The sequence below is a fragment of the Pithys albifrons genome, chromosome 17 (assembly GCF_047495875.1).
Source record: "Pithys albifrons albifrons isolate INPA30051 chromosome 17, PitAlb_v1, whole genome shotgun sequence".
In the NCBI taxonomy this organism is placed as follows: Eukaryota; Metazoa; Chordata; class Aves; order Passeriformes; family Thamnophilidae; genus Pithys; species Pithys albifrons.
The window spans coordinates 1,682,387-1,705,684 of record NC_092474.1 but is presented as its reverse complement, the minus strand read 5'-3'; the positions used below and the strand labels follow the sequence as shown (position 1 = coordinate 1,705,684).

At 44.5% G+C, this 23,298-nt stretch overlaps 1 protein-coding gene across 19 annotated transcripts in view; it reads left to right on the top strand.

The window, feature by feature from the left end:
• The window catches only part of FBRSL1 (fibrosin like 1), a 523,668-nt gene that overhangs the window by 426,870 nt on the left and 73,500 nt on the right, over positions 1-23,298 (top strand). The window lies entirely within an intron of this gene.

Sequence of the window (23,298 nt, the reverse complement as noted above, 5' to 3'; positions counted from 1 at the left end):
GATTTCTTGCAGCTGAATTGGTTGCTGTCTCTGTCTCTCTCACTGTCTCCCTTTTTCTTTTTTTTTTTCTTTTTTTTCCCTTTTTTCTCCCCAACACTGTCTCCAAGCCAATTCACTGTTAACAGTTCCATGTCAGCTAACCTGTTAGCTCAGGGTCTCATTGCACATTTCTCATAAGGCTTCTTGTTTCCAGCACCTCAAACCCCCAGTCATTATGGGAGGAAGTGGTAAGATTGTAAACCAAAAGCAGCAAGTGCACTCGCTTGCAGGTGCCTTCTTGCACGAGGTTTAGTTGCAAAGCCAAGCAGAAAAATACTGAAGTTGAGTTGAGGGAAGGCACGTGCTAGGCTGGGTTACCTTAACACCAAACATCCTGTGGTGATTTGTGTGCTGACATGCTGCCTCAGATTTGTCCAGCCTGCTGTCTGCTCCCGTGGTAAGGTTGGTAAGAGCTGGAATAGTCTCTTGTGACTTAGACAAGAGTGATGATGGTGAAGGAGGAACCTGTTACCCATTTGCTGTAAACCTGGAGAGTAGAGCCACATCAGTAAAAATGAAAATTTTATATAAAAAGTATCACAGAAACAGGACCCAAAGGCAAGATCATTAATTCTGCATTTAGGAAAAGGGTTTGGTGTATTGTGTTCTCTTCAGATGTCCTCTCTGAGAACTGCATTCAGAAGTGCCACTCTATTGCTGTAGCCACGTAGTAAGTGTTGAACCTTCTGGTAATCAGGGAGGGTAAGCACCCTTCAGTCCAGAATATCATTCATTATAAGCCACAGCAAAGAGATAAGAGGAAATCCTTATCCTAACCAGGTTATAGGCATCAGTTACAGGTCAGCATTTACCCTGCTGTTGACCCAGATCTGTGACAGTAGCTCGAACGATCATTTCCTGAAATTCTGACCCTTCCTGTGTAATTTTCTAAAGTAGGACCAAGAAACACAAAAAACCTGTCCCAGTTCTGGTGCTTGGTTGGATTAATTTTTTCACTGGTGTCTTTGCTTGCAGTATCCATCAATCAGTGTTACATGTGCTTCAAGTCAAAGCTGCCATGCAGTGCATCTCCCCTTGCTGTTGTTGGGTTTGGGGTGGGGTTATCTGGGGGGCTTGGGGTTTTTTGCTTGTTTTGTTTCCCTCCTCCAAAGTACGTTGTCTCTTTGGTGGCCTTTATGCTCATCTTTTTTCACTATTTTTCTCTACTGATTGTAGTAAATACCTAATCATTGCTAAGCTTTCATTTCAGAACTTACAACTGGAAGACTAATGTGGAAGAACTGTAATCAATAATGGCTTTTTTATTAGATTAAGTTTAAAAGTCTTGCAGACCAATGTAATTCAGGATGCTCCTTTGCTAGATAATTTGCTCTTAGGGAGAACAGTTTTTTCCAGTAACATTTTTCTTCTTGTCTGGGGGAAGTTGATCTACTTGTCATTTTGTAGAAAGCAACCAAGTTTCACATTTAAAAACTAAACCACAGTATTCTCATTTTTGGAAACTAATTGCAGTCTCTTTGAAGTGCCAGTTACCCTGATTTATCTGACAGGTGGTATTAAATGGCATTATATCCATTACTTTCAGTTGTCTGTCAATACTCCGGATTTTTCTTGTAGTGTGGTTTTTGATAACTTTCTTAGACTTTGTTGTTAGCACATGAACAAGCTGTATCATTACAGGCACTTTAAATCAGGTAGGATTTGGATGTGGTTTGGGGAATCTGCCATGTCTGGGCTACATCATCATGTTCTTAAAGCAGTTGAAGAATGCAGAGCTTTAAAGGTTAAAGTATACAATAGTATACAGTAGTAACTTGTAGTCAGTGTGTTACTGACACGCTGCATTTTGTGAGCATGCAACAGGGTTGAATCTACCATTTGCAACAATTTAGAGAATATAAAATACATACCTGACAGTGGAGCCGTAATTCTGGTTGTTTCTGTTACATTCACAACAAAACACCATCGAAGGCTGGAAGTCGCAGTGGCTTTTTAAGAGTATTAAATTTTCAAGCTGTGTGAAATGCTATTGCCATGGCTTCTCTTTATAGCAGCATGCTTGTCTCCTAGAAATTATGCTATAATGAGGTTTGGTTTATATATTTTGCCCCTCTCCTCATTAAAGTGCTCTCTCTCGGCAGAAGCGCTTTGTGTTGTGAAATACTGCGCGGTTAAAACGAAGGCAGGTTTATAAGGATTTAATGTACTTGGGAGCCAAGGTTTTGCAGCTTTATGGCAAAGATGTTTTAACAAAGGGCTTTCTGGTAAGGGCGTGCTGTATTTTAGTCAGGCAGAGCTGCTCAAGGGAAAATTTTCAGCGTGAGCACGTCACAGCAGCAGGGAGAACTTGAGAGGGAAACAGGAATCCAAGATCCAGTCACCTGCTTGGCTGACACAAAGTCTTAATTTCTGTGTGGTTTCAAGGAAGACAAAGCCTTGCACCACATCAGGCAACACCACAAGCAGGCCATTTAGGTTGCCCGTTTTCATGCTCAAAGGCAGGGTGCAGGAGAGATGCTGTGGACAGCCACGGGGGGGTTATTACACCCTCTCAGAGTGGAGCTTGCTTTTTCAGCCTTTTAACTGCAATATTCCTTATTAAAATTGTACCCTAAAAGCAAATCTTTGGGTGTTTGTGGTTTGGAAGTAAAGAGGGCAGAAGTTCGGAGCAGTTGCCCATCCACCACAGCAAGGTGTGTCCTGGATCTGCCTGTTCTCTGGGATACACTTAATACCCCATGGTTTCCTGAGAGCCAGGGGGTTCTGCCATGGAAAACAGGTATAAAATTACTGCCAGACTCAGTTGTTTCTGGAGCTTCTCAGTAGGAATTCACTGTTATTATAAATACAACAATGCTGGTTTAAAGTTTAGGCAATGAAAAGCACTTAGCAAGGGCCCTGGTGGCAGCCAGGAGACATAACCTCCCATCCTTGAAACAGTGAGTAGAGAAATGGTCTTGGAAACTGATTCCAAATATTTCATGTTACCATTTTAACACCTTGTTTTATCCATAGTAAATTGTGTTTTACTTTTCTCCAGCAGCCTTCTCTGTCTCCCCATGCTCTCAGATGGGCTGATAGTGGGTATTTTCACCCTACTGGGCTCCAGCTTTCCAAGCAGAGCTCCAGGTTCCTGCTGGAGGAACCCAATACCTTTCATTTCTCCAACTTTCTTGCAGAGTATCATGTTCCAGTGTAACTTCCCCACAGATTAATTAGTCGATATTTTTTCAGTATGAACTTATTTTTATCTTTTTGCTGGCACCTGACTCTTTATGTTTCTCTTCTGATCCTTTACATCCCTTCTGAATTCAGCATTGCTGATTGATGTTGCTTGCTCACCTCGAGAGGGAGGACAAATGTAATTTGCAGCAACATTTGGGAACAAGGATGAAAGGTGGTTAGTCTTGACAGTGATTAAAATGTGGCTGCAGTCAAGCCAATAATTGTGCCTCTGTCCTGAGGTGGGGGAGGACCAAGTGCTCCTGCCCTGGTCTGTGCTGTGAGTGGATCCCGGGTGGGCTGCTGGGCTGTGGTTACATGGATAGGATGTCTGTAAGATCAGGCTTGATTTTGAAGTAGGTGCCATAAACCAAAGACTTTTCATCCTGTTTCCAGTCCCCTGGGTGGTGCAGTCCCAGTGTGTCATCTTCTATTAGTCTTGATGCAACCAATGACCTTGTTTGTGTGAGCACATTAAGCACAACATTAATATCTAATTTGACTACTTTGGATTTAGACAGGCTGTAATCAATCACCTGAACTCTCCTGACAGCAAGTACGGCTGGATGGGATAAGGGGAAAGAATAAAATGCCTGCTTGGGCCAAAACTGGGAAATTGGAAAATTGCCTGTGAGCCCATGTAGGTGATGTAACTGTAGCAGTGGGTGGAAGAGGGTTCTTCAATGGAAAGAAAAGCTGCTGAAGTGAGAAATGTGTGGTCTCCACAGAGGTCTGTTCAGCCTTCTGCCTGCCTGGTAAATACTGGCCTGGTAAACGAGACCACCACGATACAGAGACATCTTTTAGAAGATGTTATTAGGAGAACTTCTACCTATTGCAGTTTTTGGATCCCTTTGGAGCCCCAGCAGGATTAGTTTCAGGATGGCAAAGATGAATTATGAGGCAGATAAATAAAAATGGCAGACTGGCATGGCTGGATTGAAAAGTGCAGTCAAAATAGTTCTGTCATTGAAGATGTTATTTCCATTAAATGTTTTGAGATGTAATATTGATTTCAGTGAAATTACTCTTGAAAACAGATTTCCTCCAAACCTTTATTTTTATATATTTGTTTTGGAACTATTTTAGGAGGCAGAAAAATGAAACTTCAGCTTCAAACAGTTTTATGTTTTGAAATTGGCTTTTTTCACTGTATGAACAATTTTAAAAATATTATTATTATTTGTGTTTCAGTCATGGCTGTGCACTCCAGTCATGGGCTAAACGTCATTTTGCCAACCACAACGCAGACTGGGGGGGATCAGTTTCTGCCTGAAAAGGCTTTGGGTTTGTGTTTCTGATGGGCTGTGTTGATTGCCAGAGCTTATTTGAAAAAAAGAAACCCAACAACGTTCTCATTTTACAATATGTTGGCCGCCTTTTTGTTTAAAGAATCATAAATAAATCAGCAGATTTTCCACAAAAACACATATGCTTTCTTCCTGATGAGCACGATGACGCACCAAGAATCCTTGCAAGAGGCCTTGAATCTCCTTCAAGTAGAGGATAGCACTGAGGTTGAAATTGAAATTTCAAATAACTCTCTTCATTAAAAAATGCTGGTGAGGCCTTGTTAGCAGAAGAATTGCCATTTTCTGACTAATTTTTTTTTGTCAGCATGGGAACAAAGAAAGAAAGGAAGAGGCAGAATAAAAGCCTGTGTGAGTGTATGTACAGAGGCTGCAGCTCTCTGGACTGGTAATGGTATCTGGAAAACGTCCAGGCTGTTGTAAATATGAACTTTTGTCAATATTCCCCAAGCTTCTTTGGACTCTAGGGTGGGCTTTATTAGCTGAAGGTCACACCATTGTGCTGTCTCCCTCTCCTGAGACCTCTGATACCTTCCTGAAAGGACAGCCCATTATCCCTGGGCTTAGGAGCCAGCTTTCTCTTCAGTGGCATTGAAGCTGATAAGCTTAAGAGGCGTATTTCATCCCCCCACTGCTGCTTTCAGGAAACAAACAGTGTTTATCGTTCCTGATTAATTCCAGTTGAACAAAGAAATAAAATAGGAGGCAAGTGTGTGTGCACACGTGTGCACAGGCACGGGGTGGACTTGGTTTTGAGGCTGGTCCTCTTGTGTAAGGTCAACTCACGGCGCTGGCCACAGCCAGCAGGGTCTGGTGCTGGAGCTTTGTTTTTCCTGGGTAGTGTGTCCAAAGATGTATTTAGTAACACAGGAGGATCCTGGACTGCAATCAGTGTAAGGAGAAAGGGGTGGAAAGGGGGACGGGGTAGCAGCAGCCTGAGCATCAAGGTTGGAATTGATTTGTGGCAATTAAGCTTTAAGGTCTGTGAGAGCAGGACCACCCGCTGGGAGAGTGGCTTTCCATCACCTGCACAAGATGAATGGCCCAAGGAGAGAGAAGGGCAGGGATTTTGTACTCTGCTACCCGAAAAGAATTGTAAAACCTCAGAATCTCACTTCAGTATTTTGCAGCCCTGTTTATCACAGCTAAATCCCTTTGCTGGGAATTGTATGCAACAGAGTTGGAAGATAAAAATGCTAGTTGCTACTACTGCTTTGTTTTCTCAATTTCTGTCTTTGGCTGTGGCTTGGAATTTGTCAGGAGTTGTTCTCCTGAGTTTCTTATTAGAGTCCTCTTCCAGTAGGAATGTGTTCCATACATGACTCCCAATTTCTTGAGGTTATTTTTTTCCCCATGGACTGAGTCAGAGTATGGAATTACTAACATGGAATAACACATGCAATGAACGGTGCAGTGTCCCTCTCTGTACCCCTGCAGCTCTGTGGAACACCCAGGTGTGTGTCCCACTGACTGGGGCACCCAAGGCAGGAGATCTGTGCTGCGTGCCCCTCTCCAGCATGCCCTTGGTGGGCAAGACACCTCACTTGCCTTTGCATCTTGAGGGTTTCAAGTGGTAAATGAGAGTATTGGCAGTGTACAGAGTCCTGTTTGGATGAGTGTGTAGCTGCAGCCCAAGTCAGGTCTTTCGGTCATAGCCCAAGTTTTAGATCTGCTAATTAATGTATATTGCATCAAGTCTTTGTTTCACTTCCCATGTGGGCTGTGTTCAAATCAGGTTCTTGGTACTGATTCTTGGCTTCATTTCTTTTGCCAGACCAGAGATGGAACAATATTAAATATAATTTTACAAAACTGTGTTTACTTTTACCAGTGAGGACCATATTTAAAGATGGATTTTGGTATTACAGCTCCAGCTCTAATGTAAACAGAGTCTCAAGGGAAAGGCTGTAAAATAATAGGGCTATTGGTCATCTTTGGGGGAAAAGAAATTTCCATAACACATTTCAAACTGGAATTCACCTGAAGGTTTGGCTGGCCAAACACAACCAGCATTTCTGATGTAAAATGTCTGTAGTAACATGAAATGGGAGTGGGGAGTCTGGTAGTATTTTTTCAAAGGTAAAGTACAGAAGCCTGTGTAAATTAGGGACAATTAATTTTGTTTTGCAGATTGGCTTAAACTTGGCATTCTTCACATGGAATGCAGCTTTAGATGAGAAAATATCCTTAAATATCCCTTTGTAAGGGAAAAGTGGATTCAAAGGAGAAAATTACTTTGAAATTCTAGTGAAAGGTTCTGAAGCTGCATATATGGTTCTTCTCCAGATGGGTTAACATGATGGAAAGATTTTTATCAGTCCAGTTGTGCACCACAGACTGCAGCATGTACTTGCTTAGACCCCGAGTCTGGTGATAAGTGAAATGTTAACATGTGCTTGGCAGAGCAAGCTCTTAATTTCCCTTAAAATGAAGGGGGCAGAAATTATCTCATTGGACAAGATGTCTTTGGGTTACTGCCCACTGTTAGGTATGCCCTAGACAGGATTTGTTTTCTCAGTGTGGGCAGATTATTTCCCTTTCCCTCCCTGAATCTGGCCTGCGGTCGCTGTTAGCAAGAGAGCTTTCCACCTCCTGTATTGCAGGAAGCATTTTAGCTCTTGTTGAAATATGAATCTCCCTTCCTTTATTAAAATTAAGAACCACTTTCTCACATGGCAAAGTGATAATAAAGACTGAAATTGGATCTATAACTTCATGAAAAGAAAGAATTTTTTTAAGACAAATCATGCATGGTAATACCTTCATTGTTCCCTGGCTGTGTTCTTTGTGTTGCCTAACAAAGAACCCCTAACCGGGATTGTAAAAATAATCCAGGCATTTAAGTCAAAACTCAAAAGGCCTTTGGGAATCTCATGCGAAGGTGTGCCCTTGAAATGGTGGTTTATGAATTGTCTGAACAGGTTTGAACATCCTGGCCCTGAGGAAATCTCTGGGAGTTTTGCCGCTGACTTCAGCGGGGTCAGGACTCCGCACTTGGCGCTTTGTGTGTGCAGGCATTGAGCAGAGCTGTCTTTCAGCCTTTGAGAAAGTCTGACTCCCTCCTCACAGGCAGGCGGGAGATTTTCTACTTGGTTGCACTTGTGAATTCTAGTTAAGGGAATTGCTTTTGGTCCCTCCATCTTTGTCACTTACTTAAACAAACATGCAAACTGGAAACATGCACTTGCTGGAGCTTCAGCTGCGAGTGCCTCTCCGAGAGCTCTCGTTACTGATCTAGAACTTCACTGGTTGGGAAAGTGGCTTTAAGCAGAGGTTTGGTCATGCTCAAATGAAACCAATTGGGCAGAGAAAAGGGGAATTTTATTCCTAGTTTTCATTCAGATGTCTGGATCCAGCTAGTTTGAAGTGTGAAGGTTCAGTCTCTGAGCTTGAACACAGATCAGCAGGGACGTTGTAAATTGAAGCAATGAGTATTTCTTCAGCAGTTTATTGCTAAATAATGGGGATTTGAAAGCACAAGTCTATCCAGGGTCAAATTCACTGGGAAAGGAAGGTACTTAAATGAACAGTAAGGGAATTAGTCTGAAATTTGCATGCAGATTCAACTAATCAAGGCCCTTTGAAACCCACTTGAACAGAGATGAGGAGGAGGCTGAGCTGCATGACCACTCGAAGCTCCTCCTCCTGCAGTGGCTCTGGTTGGAGTCTCATTTCTAACCAGGGTATTTGAAAAAACCACTGGTTTGTCTGGCTCCAATTATTGGAACATGGGCATTATCTTCCTCTATCATGTCACTGTCCAGGGAGAGGAGGGGGGAGTTACCAGAGTTGTAGTGAATTCCCCTGTGTCCTCAGCTTTCCACATTCATGGTGCAGTGGTCAGTGACATCATCTGTTGTTTAAGAATTGCTGTTGATGGATTAAGCTCTGTATATAATGAAAAACAAAAACCAAAGAAACCATAATCCCAAAAAGCATACCCAAGGCTTCAAGAAAATTGGCCCACTTTAGTTACCTCATCATAGTTTTCCATCAAGAGAAGAAGCTAAGGAAAAATTACTAGAAAAAACCTAAGCTTGCAGCAACAATATCCCACAGGCTGTAACCCCATAAAGCTCAACAAACTGATTTCTGGCAAACTTGCTTTAATTAATGCTAGTACAAATTACATCACAAGTGGTGAGCTGTGTGTCATCCATGTTACTATCAGCAGTTGGAAGGGAGACTTGGAAAGCTCCATCCAGGGTACAGCATGAAAGCTTATTTAGCCTTCTCTGCTGCTCAGGGAATTGCAGAAATGTTGCAGTGGCTGAAAGATTGGCCATAACTTTTCCATGTTCAGCTGCAATGGAATGTGCAAAAGCTTAAAAATGTCTTGAAAGTACCTGGAGAGGCCCAGCCATTGTGTCAGCAGGAGTATGTGTTGAAAGCTGCTCAAGAGAGGGATGTTTCTTAGAGCAGCTTGCAAAAAGTAACCGTCCCAACCCAGTATGGATGGTTAGAGAACGTTAGAAGTAAAAGGTTAATTTTTCCCAACTTTTTTCTGCCCCCAGAAAAGCTTGGTTGTTCTTTACTGTAGCCTGCCTTGACAGCTTTCCTTAATGAACCGTCTCCTGTCCAGTATGGAAAGAAAAACAAAAGACTTAAGAGACCTTCCTTTGTCTCCATGTGATTTTAATCTGATTCATTCATTCCTAATCATCTTGAAGGATTATAAAAGCAGAACCTGTTAAATCTTGGTTCTTACTCCTTTTCTTTTTCTCCAAACATCACCATTTGTTCTTTTATCATGTTGTGTTTCTTTATCCGTGAATCAGCTGCCCTTTTTTTTTTTCCATAACAAAAGTCGGGCAGGGAGGGAGGGGGTGATGGGAGCACTGCTTTCTTTGATTTGTTCGACACACAAGTGTTCCTTGGCCTTTCATACCGAGGAGTGGATGCGGCTCTTGAACAAATTGGACCTACTTGTTTGCTGGCCTAGGCTATCTTGTTATCCAGCCAGCTGTGTTTTGATCTTGGAGGGCCATTTGAAGATTAAATTGAGACATCTTTTGTTACTATTAAGTGCAGTAATTAAATCAGCTCAGTGTTATTTAAGTGTGGAAAATGTCTCTTTGCTGGCCCATGGGTGTCTGAAGTTGCCATTAGACAGCTGTGTTGCTTCCAGTGCTAATGATGAAGAGGTAGGAGAAAAGAGCCAAGTGCTCTCTAAATAATTTTCAACTCTTTCTGGGTGATGCTGGATCCCCTCCCCACCTTTTTTGTGGTGTTTCTCCCCTGTCTCTCCTCAATTCATAAAGAACTGGGTTTTTGAGAGGGAACTTGAGCTTTTTCAGGTGGAAAGCTGGCAACGAGTGCCCAGTCCTGAGCAGAGGGGTGGAATGGTGTGTGTGAAATGTGCTGAGTTCCCTGGATGGGCAGCTGCTGCTCCATCTCTGAGTTTGCAGGTTGTTGGCTCTGTGAACAACAAAGGGGGCTGACCTAGCGGGATGGATGCAATAAATGAGCAAAGTTCACTGCTTATCCCCTCTGGGGGGGAGTCTGCCAGTCAAGTCAAGCACAGCAAGTATGTTTGTTCCCATGAGGGTCATTGTAATACAATTTGCTGGTGAAGACTGGCCTGGCTGAGAAGTGGTGGCACCTGGGAGATGTGAACTCTGGCTTAGGCCAAGGCTGGTACCATTCAGAGGTCGCCTGGGGCTTACTGGGGCGAGTCAGTTCCCCTTCCCTGTCCCCCTTTGCCTGCTGCTGGCTGAGCAGATTGCTTTGAGAGAAGCAGCTGGAGGTGATGATTGACAGCAGGGAGCAGACCAGGCAGACACGGGAAGAGAAAGCAAGATCCTCAGTGGGAGAGGAAGTTCTTCAGAGGTCGAGTATGTTTTAATGCTGGGTTAAGCTGTGCGGCACTATTGGTTCATTGCTACTGGCAGCTCTGATCACTTGAGCGTTGTCTTACCCTTCCCATCGTGCCCTTTAGAACCCTGTCTTACCTCCCATTTGCAGCTGAACATACTCCTTGCTGCTCTTGTGGCTCCCGCAGTGAAATTCAGCAGCTCTCACTTGCCGGTGGATGGGGGAGCAGCAGGCGGGATACCCACAGCCCGTTCTGGCTGCCCAGCGAGGCTCAGCCCTGTGCCCCCTGCCCAGGGCCACGCTCCAGCCTTCCCTCGGAGCCGCCTGGCTCGTCTGTCCTCCGGCTGCGCCCGACCCTGGGCTCCCATCCCCAGTAATTGCCCAGCAACATCTATTTGCATTGCTTTGTAGCTGCTGTGTTTTATGGAGGGGGAAGTGTATTTGCACTTTGCGAGTGTTTCTGAGCTGTGGCAAGGGCAGGAGTGTGGCAGATGGGTGGGGATGAGAGAATCAGGAGCATGATGAATCTGTTTTTCTTACCTTGTTTAAAATTGCCTGTTAAAATTCAGCAGCCGCACCTCCGATCAGCCTAATGGTGTCTGCCATGTTGCGAATACACAGTCATTAGTTGGTCCAATTCATGCATGCTGAGGTAGGAGGGTGATGTGAATGCAAAGGAGCTGGAGAGAATGGGCTCTGGGGGGGCAGAGGAAGGAGGGGGAGAAGCTTTGGTAATACAGTGACAATGAAACATACGGTAGTCACACTGGAAAACTTTCTCCTTCATTAGCAGGGATCTGTTGAGTTTCTGCTCACATTAGGGTAATTAACACAAGTACAGATTGTTGAACATCTGTGCAGTTTAACTATATGGCCGGTTCCCAGGCTTTAAACAGGGCTGTGAGGAGCCAAATGCAAAGCAGTATGAAAAGCCCACACACTATTCATTTTACTGAAATTAGCATTTCTGGATGAAAGCTGATGTTGCACGTCGGCTTTAAATTTTCTCTGGTCTGTTGCCAGGTTGGCTAGTGATCTGAGGTTAGTGTTTGTTAAAAAAAATTTTAAATTTGTTACTTTTAATATTCTGCAAGGGAAGTTTCTCTCTTGCTCTTCTTAAAAGGCAAAACAAAAAGCAAGCAAAACAAAGCATATGGGTATATTATATCTAATGTGCTTCTGATCTTTTTCCAGTGCAAGCCCAGGAAGGAATTGCTGGTTCAGCCTCCATCAGGGGTTATTGGCTTGGTGGAACCACCAAGGCTTTTTAGTATTTCTGACCAAACTGCAGTTTTAATTTTCTAGCCTTGTAAATAGCTGGGAGGCTCCACTTACAGTGTGTTGTAGATACAAACTCTGTAAATAAAATGCAGGATTCAGTCTGCAAGATGGTGACTATGCAGGTACTCCCTCACCACCCCTGAACTCTGTGTGTGTGCACAGCATTACCAGCACAAAGGTAGAGCTGTATTTATGGAGAGCCTTCCATGCTGGTTATCCCAGAGGAGTGTTGTTTTGCTGTGGTATCTTGAAGCTTCCTCCATGCTCCTTTTTACCTTGCCAGCTGAGAGCACCTGGCCCAGGAGGCTTCACAGGCTCTTGAGTGTCAATCTCTCAGCAGTGAGTTACCCACACACAGGGCCCTTCATGCCACAATTGCCTCTTAGGCCTTGGTCTCTCAGAACCATATTTGTTGGCCAAGGTTTTTTCATTCTTTCTGCCTTTGTGGAAAGGGGACATGCCAGTTTTTCCTTAAATGGGTGATTTGCAAAGCCTTCTTTACATGGGTTCCCTGACATTCATGATTCTTGATAGTGGATTTGAAACATCTTTTCTCTTTGCATCCAGACATTTTCATTTATGGCCATCCACAGTTTTCTCGATGCGGTTCCACTTGGGACTTTTTTCTAACCATCGTTTGGTGTTCTGCAGTTGTGTATTGACTTGGCTGTTCTGGCTGTGCTTACACTTTAGCCTTGGAGCAGTATTTTTTTCACAAGTGAAATTGTCGGGGTTTTTCCACAATTTTTTTCCACAAGTGAAATGAAGTTGAAGGCCAGGCTGGATGGGGCTTTGAACAGCCTGGTCTAGTGGGGGACGTTCCTGCCCGTGGCAGGGAGGTTGGAACTAGAGAGCTTTAAAGGCCCTTCCAACCCAAACCATTCTATGATTCTATGAGTTGCTGTGAGGCACGTAGCCCTTATAGCTGGGACAACAATTAGTGCACCATGTGTGTCAGGAAATTTTGTTTTATTGGAGAAGACTTTCATGTGTGAAGATAAAAAGCCTACCAATGTGCATAAAAAGAATAATCCTCATTAGCACTATTTTGTTCCTGCTGTTTTCTCTAAGTAAAAAAATTTCATGGTGGAGTTTTTTTAATGTAATCCCTGTGGGCTGATGTGAACAGAACTGACCTTTGAAACCCTATTTAAATTTTAAAAGGTTTGTATATTTTTTGTTTAATTGGGAAAGGAAGGGGCTTGGTGTCTTGGAGGAAGTGTAATTCTTGCCAAGAGTGAGTGATTTGATCCTTTAGTTCACCCTCAGCTCCTGCTCTGTAATGACTTATGCTGCAGCCCAGAATTTAGCTTGGCATCACTTGAAGTTGTTGGTGAAATTGTTGCTGTCACACCCACCAGCTCCTCGACAGTCTGCTAACATCAGAGCTCTATGTTCTTTGTGACCAAGACCTTCTGGGATCCAAATGCAGACTTCAGGTGCAGTCCTGCAAGTGTCTGGGCCTCAGGAGAGCCATCACCCTCATCCCAGTCAGACAGCTCTGCAGATGTGCATTCATGGTTTGCCATTCAAGGATCTCTTTGTGGGGTGAAGATGTCCCCACGAGACAGACTTCCTGCATCATGTAAAACTGTGCAAGTTCAGTTACATATGTGGGGTTTATTTCTTAAGCACTAATTTAGTTAATCTAAAAGGAAATTTGGGTTACTTACTCTTGTAAACAGTGTTGCAGATCTCTGTGTGTGTGTGCACGCCCAGGAAAACTTAGTTTTTTAGGAAAACTAAAATTGAGTGAAATGATTATCTGCTTTAGACTTTTTACCCTCTCCCATAAAGGGTGTCAGGAGGTGGTGTGTTGTTTGGTAACAGCAAGGACACATTTGTCTCAGAGAGCATCTGTTACAGCAAGATGACAGAGGGCATTGGCCCTTTCAAAGCAGGGTCTGCAGAGCAGTGAGATTTTCTCTGTGGTGGTCTTGCCAAAAGAGTCCTGACTCCTTGGTTAAGAAATACTTGTTTAAGCCTAAATTGAGGGGGGGGGAAGGTATCCCTACTTTTACTCTTGTTTTTTTCCTGGACTTGATACTAGGGTGACTTTGAATACTGGCAAAATTGTGTGACTGAAGTTGATAAGGGTGTTCAGTCTTACCCAGGTAAGCATCTGTGCTCCCTGGGTGTGTACCCCATGTCCCTCTGCTTGAATTCTATTTGGAAAACCCAACTCTAGGCAACAGAGTCATGCTCAGAAATAGTATTCCTAATAAAAGAAAACAGACAAATCTGGATTATTTTCACTGTTAAGCAAACCAGAGTCACCTATTGGGGTTTATGGAACTGACTGTGCAGTGAAAGGGCTGCTATATCTGGAGGAAAACTGCCAAAATGAAACAAAATTGTCCTTTATTAATGCTCTGCTCTGCCTCAGCCCTACTTCTTAAGAATATTTCACAAAGACTGGACTTAGAATGTCTATTCTGTTCCTGAAGAGCAGAAAATGACAATGCATCCAGAGAATTGGTTTCAGGATTTTGGAAGACAGCAGAACTGTAGCTGGTGAAATGGAGCTATCAGCCTTCAGTTACATGGCTCTGTCTGGGAATGTGCTTGTCATGATTTTTCTAGCAGAATTTTCCAGTGTGTACACTGTGTATCTCTCCCTGGTTGGGAGGCTGTAGGGGCATACCTGAGAAACTTGAGGACGTAATTTTGAAGGATTCCCAAAGTTTCCTTGGAACTTTCAGTTCGTACATCACTAGGCCAACTGCAAAGCAGCAAATTCTCATGTTATCCTGCTTTGAGCAGTTGCATGTACTTAGATAAATACCATAAATACCTAAAATAAGCTCAGAGAACTTGAGCTGTTGTTTGAATGGGCTGCATATCCTCAGCCACTGCTCAGACCTTTATCAGACCCCAAACTGAGTGTGTCTCGCTAACTGTGCAGTTGCGTGGTTGGAATTATCTCCATTGTGTAGATGGAAACACTGAGGCAGATTGGAAATTACTTGCCCCGGGCCATTTAATGCTGACAATAGACCACACAGTCCCTCAGCTTCTTTCTGTGCCAAAACCATTCTCTTGTGTCTGCATATGGAAAAAACAGAGTAGATCGAGCGGAGAGCGGTATTTGTCGTGATAACAATGTGCATTCGGTCCCCAAAGGCCATCAGACAGTGATGGATACATGGCTGGGAAATTAAAATCACCAAGAGATGTGCAGAAGAAGGGCTGGGGTGGTTGTGGCCATACATATATAGGTGGACAGGGAGGCAGGCAGGGAGATGCAGCGTTAGTGGGTCCAGCAGCCCCTGCGCCAGCAGCCCATTTGCATTCTCCTGTCAGGGAGCTGGAAACTGCCATGGAGCAGTTTATCCTCCAGCCTGTGCTGGCCTTGAATTATGCATGACCAATTTATCATGCCCCCAGCTGAAAAACTAATTGTGTCCCTGGGATATATTTACTAGAAATTGTAGTTTGCTGTGCTGGGGTCCCCGGAGTGTCCAGCAGAGCAAACGACTGGGAAGTCGGAGTGTGTTCAGAACAGGACTCCTGGCTCTACTGGAGCCCCTGTGCTGTTGATAGATTTTTCACTTCGATTGCCTTTCCAAGGGTTTCCCCCCTCCTTCCTATTTTTCTTACACTGCATTACACTTAATCAGTCTGCAGGAGTCCTTCCAGTAGTCTCCAGTGTTAGAAAGCACACTGTGTGCCTGAAAAAGGCAGTTTGTTCAGGAAATGCCAGCCAGGTTGAGGGAAGGGGGCTGGTTTCTTCTGTGTGTGGTTTTTTTTATTTTTTCTATAACTGTGGTGTGACTTCATATGATGTCTACAGTTACCATGAACATCCTCTCCCTCTCCAGGTCTAGAGTGATGAGGTTCCCTAATTACTGTCATTTGAGACAGAGGTTGAGTAGGAGAGGATTTCTTTTCCTCATACTGAGCTTGTGGGGTGGGCTTAAGCTTGCAGATGGTATTACCACCAGGCCTCTTGAAGGAACATGGAATGCTCCAAACAGAGTTTCTCAGTGATGAAATGACAACTGTCAAACCTGTATCTGGCTGTAAACTCTCTCATATGGTAGAGCTAAGCTGTAAAGATCATCAGTGGGGGCAAGGTTTGGAAGGGGAAGGAGGTAATTCACTGATAAATTAATCACCAAGTTCAGTCTGTCCTCCCCCACTTGTCACAGAAGGAGGATGTCAAGGAGTTAATCACAGTAAAGGAGTCAACAGTAACACGACTCAGAGGCAGAAGAGCCCTCTGGAATCGCTTGTTCCCTTTCTATTCTCCTCCTTGTCTGATCTCATACAGCTCCACCTGATGCCGTTTGCAACGAGGAGCTGCAGCTCCGAGGTCATCAGGAGCCGGGCCAGCTCTGTCTGCGTGGCTTCACTGCCGGCAGCACAGGCAGAGAAATGGGAAGGCCTTGCTCTTCTGAGCGGCTGAGACACCACAAGCCAGGACTTAGGAGAAAGGGATTGCTCCTCCCCCACTGTGGGCAGGAACCTTTCTTCTGGCCATGCCAAAATGGGCTGTACACTCCCTAGTTGGGCTGTGCTCTCCCACTGCTTTTATGGGACTTAGTGCATGTCCCCTTGGGGGCTGAGCTGTAGAGAGTGAATGGGGCTGGGAGAAAGGTGCTGGCAGAGGTGCTTTCTTAAATAAACTTAAGATCTAGGAAGCAGCTTGTGCAAACTGTTTGCTGCAGCAAGTGTGTTGCAGGGGAAGTTGAAAGAAGTGAAAGTGGTTTTATGTACTTGCTGAATGTCACAGATTTGGATCAGCTTTTAGACATTCAAAAGCTCCCTGCAGCTTATGTCTTTGTAGTTCCCCAAATTTGTATTCATCGTCAGTTCCCCAGAAAGATCCGGTGAAAAGATTTTGTTCAGGTGACTACACATCTTGCTGCAGAAAAAGTAGAGCAGATCTGCCCCGTGTGATGAAACTGCTCCTCTTTGCTGAAATATGTGATACAACCAGCATAAAAGTGAATCTGAAGCTTGTAAAATCATTTCAGAGGGAAGGCATAAACAAGTTTTTCCCTGAATGCAGCCAACCAGAACAAAATGAAGACTAGAGAGTTCAAGGTTGGCAGGGACTGCCAAATCAGGACTACTCATACTGTCTCTCCTCAAACACTGGTGAATGGGAAACAGTCATGAGTCTGGAGATGGTGTCCTTGCAGATCCAACACGGTCAGGGTGCTTTGCTCCCTTGAAGCTGTTGAATTGGCTGATTTACAGAGAATGGTGGGCTGGTCATGGAGCTCAGTGGTTCAGTGGGTCCATGTAGAGAAACAAAAGAAATTCTTAAGCTGTACAGCTTATGGTACAGTCCATTTTTCTGGAAGATGCTTGTAGCATTTAAGAAATTACTGTGCTTTCTGAGCAGTGGGGAGAACACAAGACAGGCTGGAAGAGAGGACAGAGAGCACTTTAATGTAGCAGCATTTGTCCCAGTATGGAAAGAGTAGGGTGGGAGACAATGCGAGTCGCAGCATCTTTTGTCAGTTTTTAGCTGCAGCAGCTGAGTCTGGATGCTTTTGCCCTTTCATCATTCAGAATGAAACACAATACCAAGTCCAGGTTATGCTCCTTTTGCTTGTGATTCTTATTAGCTTTTTAATGATCTTGCTAAGGTTTTAAGTGCCTATAAATGTGAGTTCACAGATAACTTGAGTTCAGGGCAGCTGTCCTTGGCAGGGTGTCCTGATTTCTGCAATGAAAATCTTCCATGTTTTGTTCTCTTCCAGCCCCTGTTAACTTGTCATTATAAACCGAGGAAACAAAACACTGGCCCTGGCCTTAGGGATATTGCTCCTCCCTGACCGGCCTCCTATACTCTTGCCAAGGGAGCTTGTCTGTCTGGCAGTTGGCAGCTTCTGAGTGGCTCTGCTGGTTTTTCTTCCTCCATGTTATTATTCAAACACTTTTGGCTTCTCTGCTTTTTGTCGCTCTGTTCCTGTGCTGTGCTCAAGTTGCCTGAGCTGTTTGGTTTCCTCCCGCTGTTTGTGCTGCTGCTGTGGCTGCAACGGGATGAGAAGCTGCAGCTCTGCTGGGGAAGGTCAGGGGCAGAGGAACCCACAAACAAGCCACAGGGACAGCCCAGAAAATGCAAAAAGGTGGTGAAATTGAGGTCGAAGTTAGTAACTGTTTTGTGAGAGGCTGCATGACCGACTCTTCCTTCGCTCTCTTAGGTTTTTCTCACCCAAAGATCCTGTCCTCCATCCTTTTCTTTCTCCCTGTAGCTGGGGTACACTGCAGTGTCAGTCTATATCTAAAGTTATGTAAGTAGAGAAAAGTTGCAATCAGCAAAGAAGAGATGAGGAGGTTTATGTGTGTTTTTAAGAAGTGGATTTTTTAAATTCATGTTAAAGTGTTGAGGGGAATTACACTAACATCAGCTACAACTTGAACATAGTACTTGCTACCACGGTTTCAGGTTGGTGTGAATGTAGTCAGCTAAAACATTCTTCTGGCTCGGGAATTTCTGAGGGGGTTGGATTGAGCCCCATGTCCTGAGCACGATGTATTTTTAAGCGTCGACATGTTTCTCTCAGTCCAGAATGAGAACAAAAATAGATGGGGGAAAGAGGGCAACACGTTTTTCTAATAATAAAGCCATGGAAGCATCTCTGGAGATGAGTACCCATACAGTGTGACATGCACATCCCTGGCTTGGGAGCTGTGGAGGAATTCTGAGGGGGGCGGGGAGGGCGAGCGGGAGAATAAACCGCTCTAAGAAATCCTGAAAATGTCCATCAGAAACGCAGCGAGTATTCGGAGGCTGCTGGAAGCGTTCCAGCATCGGAGTCTTTGTCTCCATCCATCACAGGCACTGCAATCTTTGTGCCCCCAGCTTCAAACAAGGGCTTCACGCTGTCCTTGCAATCTGCCTTTATGCAGCGGAGTGTGGAGGCTTCTAATTACGAGGCCGAGCGGCGCGGCGGGTGCGGAGCCGTGCTGAGCCCGCAGCCGCGCACCTGATTATCCGCGGCCGAGGTCGTTAGAAGGGTTACTCCTGAGCCTAAGCCTGCTCCGCAAGACCCCTAATTATATGCTGCTCTGCAAGTTGCATTAAAAAGAAATTGTTGAAAAGACAAAGGACAGAATAACATTTCCTCCCTCGTCTTCCCCTCTCTCGTCCCCCCCCGCAGCACACACAGACACACTCCCCCACCTCTCCCTGCTGGGCCCGGAGCTACTTCTCACGCTTGAGTTGGTGCAAGCTCTGATAAAGCCATTGAAAGATGCAGCGGGGAGACAGAGCGCTCCCAGGGACAGAGGGAAGCAGAAGAGGAAGCCGAAGTGAAATGACCCCCTCCCAGGTAGATACAGCCAGGCACTGCTTGCTGAAGGAGTTGTCCCACAGAGCAGAATTAGAGAAGAGATTAACCGTCCTTTATTGTTTTGTTTCACTTCCTAGGGAGCAATGTAATGTGGTTTCTTCCATCGTGAAAAACCTGCTTCATCTGGAGCTCCGGGAAGCCTGAATCACTATAGATAAGACATTCAAAGTGCAGTATCCCTTGCACAAGCTGCCAGTTCTCATTTTAATCTCCCCAGACATCAAAAAAATTAAAATGTAAAATTCTAAGCTATGCAGTTGAGTGACGTGAAGGCTGCATTTGCTGCAATGCAATTTCCAACTGTGGGACATGCACACATGTGTCCATCCCTGTCAGAGATAAGGGGTTTATGTGTGTTTGCCATGAGCCCATGAAGTGTACCACTAGCAGAGATAGGGAATTGAATGGGTTCTTCATTACCACATGTCTGGACTACTAATGAAACTAAACCCAGGTTGATAACAGGAGCACTAAATATTTCCAGCACTTCTTTGGTGCACTGGTAACGTTTTCAATTTACAGTGGGGATTATTACAGGGGTATCTGCAGTATCAAGGGAAGTGTTTTTTTCAAGATTGCTATTTCAAGGGTGGATGTTTTTATTACTCTTCACATTTTAGTAGTACCTGAAAGCCTGAGTGACAGACCAGGATCTCACCACACTAGGTGCTGTACAAATATGGAGGGGAAAAAAGAATTCTGTGCTGCAGATTGGGGGGTTTTTGAGATGTGGCTATGGAGTTTTTCCATTGCTTTTCTAGCTATGGAGAAACTCATATTTGAACAGAAATTTCAAAGTCAGATTGTCAAGGTTTTGACTCACTTCTGCACTGGAGTACCTTCCCAACTCTGTCATGTTATGCTGGGCTGTAATCTGCAGACTTTAAACCTTGCTCAATCTCTTTAATATCTCGGTTGCAATACTCCATTGTATGCTTCTTATTTCTTGCTAGTCTGCCTTCATTTTATTCTGATGTGTAGCACTGGATTCACTGCCCACCCAAGGCACTAACAGCAGGGAAACTTCTGCTCTTCCTGTCTGATGTGATTTTCATTTTTTCCCCCTCCCGTGGTCTCATGTGTGTGATTTGTGTAGTGAGGAGCGTTCCTGCAGCAATCTCTGGGGCACTGGATGGCATGGCTGAAGAGAGCAGTGGTGCAGCCATGCTGGCAGCACAGTACATTATTCCACTGCATTTGTAGTCATTCCCTGCAAAGCACTGGCTTGGGCACCAGGGGGAAGTTGAATTTGCCTCTCTCTTGGTCCCCCTGTACTCACCTGTGTTGTTCCCTCCAGGACGATCCCAAAACACTCTCGCCCTGTGTATGTGTTTAATGTGAACTGATAAGCCTCTCTCTGTGTATGATGGGAAATAATCCCAAACCTTGAATCCAGTAGCCCCAGTTGTTTTGTGCACATCAACTTGATGTTGCTTTCTCATGCCTTACTTTTCACTGCTGTCTCTAAAGATGTCCTAGATGTGGTTTCTGTGGGACATCATTCCTGGCTACCTACCTGACAGCAGGTTGAAGATGGCCCCTTATGCCAGTTGCAGCTTTATATGATTTTCATGTTTTGGCAAGATGGCACAACAAAAATATCAGCTGCTTTAGAATTACTTTGGAGAGAAAAGCCTTTGTTTCCAGTGGTATTTGGAGATCTTCCAATCATGCCTCATATTTTCTCATGGCATCTGTGTCTTAAGATAGTTCAAAATCTCTTTGATTTTAAAATGTCATCTCACTTGAGCTGGGCCTGTAACCTTGTCTTGAGCCCAGGTGCAGAAGTGCCAGTACCTGTTTCATAGTGGTGGTACTTTCTTTGTCCTACACACCGTTCAGTTAGCGAGAGTCTCCTGTTGGCTTTTTGGCTTTTGTTCTGTGATACCTCCCTGCTTTAAAAGGTGCAAAGAGTGATCATGGTGTTTTCATGCATGGTTTGGCAGCTTCTTCAACCCCAGAGTCCCCAGAGTCTGCCAGTTGAGTCATTTTTCTGCTGGCAGAGTTGTGGAAGAGGTTTGCCTCGGGAGACAACCTCTTGAGGCTTCAGTCGTGCGTTGTTGAACAGTCTCCAGAGTGAATGTCTTGCTCATTTTGTCAGTTTGAAGTAAAAGGACTTGAAATCTAGAAGTAGTGAGGATAAAAGTGAATTTGATTATAGCACTTTTCAAACCCCTGGACACAGGCAAGACAATGGAGCAGGCAGCACACTCAGCCACAGCTCACCTAGCTCAGAACCCATCCCACTGAGCTCATAAACATGGGCATGAGCCACTGCTGCTTTTGGAAGACAGCACTGTGGCTTCCTTTGGGATATCTGCCAAGCAAGGAGGGCCAGAAGGGACATGACACTGATGTGATGCTAGAGCCATGACACCTTTAATGTGATCATTTTCTGTACCTCAGAATTATAACTCTCTAAATTCTTATCTCTTGTCTCAGAAATCTGTGGTTTGGAGGCCAATTAGATACCAACTCAGACAAACGAGATGTGGCTCACAAACCTCTAGACTGGGAAAGGATGGCTTAGTATTTGTTATATCTTTCTCTTTCCATTGTTTGGAGATGTTTTTTGGGTTTCTAAACAAACAAGAACTGGCTGAGATCAGGTATACATTTGTACTAGTGGAAGTGAACCAAGAGTGCTTTGATAGGGCTGTATTTCTTAATATTAATTACTGATATAATGACTAGATCTGCTGGTAATATCCCAGGTAGATCTGAAATACCCTCCACAAAATGCTGCAGTAACAATGCAAAAGCATGCTTGGGTTTACATGAGGTGGTGATAAAATGTGCCCAGACAATCGTGTGCTGGGCTGGTCCAAGCCCTGGTCCTACAGCTGGTCCAAGCCCTGGTCCTACAGCTGGTGTTGGTGCACAGTGACCTCACACACTGGAGGGATGTGCTGCCATGCACCGTGACACCGAGTCCACCCTGGGCTCCTTCGTTTCAGCACAAAGGAACTGAGGACCTTACAGTGGCTGCTGCAGATTTTATGTTTTGATGTGTTTGTGGCAATCATCTACATCCACTTGTGGTGTGGTGAAGTGCACTGGAAGAATCTGGTCTGCAAGGACTTGGAGAAATCAGGGAGCAAGGGAGAGGGTACAGGTGAGACAACAAGTGCCGGTGATTGTCTCGAGTTAAATGGAGCCTCTTAGCTGCGGCTTCCTGAACAGTTGTGAATTGTTCTGTTTGCAAAACTCAAGGCAAAAACCCTCTACTCTTGTAAAGCTAAAGAAAACATTTATATTTGAAGTAAGGGATGAGCAAGTGGAGGAAAGTGACTTCTTTAGTGCAAGCCCTGAGCTTTACTGAAAGAAAAGGTGTGAAGTTGTAGGGTCGTTGGTCATGACATGATTGAAAGGTTGTGGGTGGAAAGAAGTGGAAAAAAATAGAGTTCCTTATCTGTACCTTTTAGATAGCTGAGTTGTCAGTCTGAACAGCTGCCACAGCCTTAGGACTGTAACCAGCCTTGTATGTGGAAGGTTTCCTTTGCTAACATTTCATCAGTGGATGTCCCAGAAAGCTGGTGTGGATCAGTTCAGCAGAGGTTGAAATCAAACACCACTGGTGTGTTACGAGAGCCCCGTGCAAATGGAGCAGCGTTAAATCTGAACCTCACAAAGATGTTGGGAAACCAGCAGAGCGGGTGGCTGGAGGATTAACTCTGCACGGGGACACTGTGGGCAGCAGAGCCACAATAGCACTTTCAGTGCCAGCTTTGTCCCAGCTGCCAGAAGGGACTTTGTCAGGGGAGTCCTTTGCCATGGCACTGCTCCCCCAGCAGCTGGAACAATTGCTCAAGACCACTGGCAGTCAGCATGATTAAAGCAGCCTTCAGGCAGCTTTATTTTACATGGGCAGCTATCCAGGTCCAGGGATTGGCCCAGCCTGAAGGATGTAAAAGGAAGTTTGCCATATTGAGCCCTTCCACACTACATCTCTTCTTCAGCTGCCTCTTTGGGTCAGGCCTGGCTTTGTGGCTTTCTGTAGTCACCCATCCCAGGCTGCAGTCCATGAAGTGCTCCCAGTACCTTTGGGTATTGACTGATGTGACAAGATAGATCTTTTATTTTTCTTTCTACATAAAGGAGTCATTTAATTGAAGTAATTAATTATCTAATTTATTGCCAGATGAACCAGGATTTTAGCTATGTGAATTAATAATACAGACCAGGAGCACCCTTAAAACCCCTTCCTTTCTCCCAAACTGAATTGCATCTGTTAGATCACATTTACAAACCATAAGTAATGTGACTGCTGATAATGGAGTTACTGGTTTTGTGTCAGGATGGAGCTGCAGGAACCAAGCAAAGCTGCTTGTTCATTCTTCAGTTTTTTTCCTTAGGCCAGG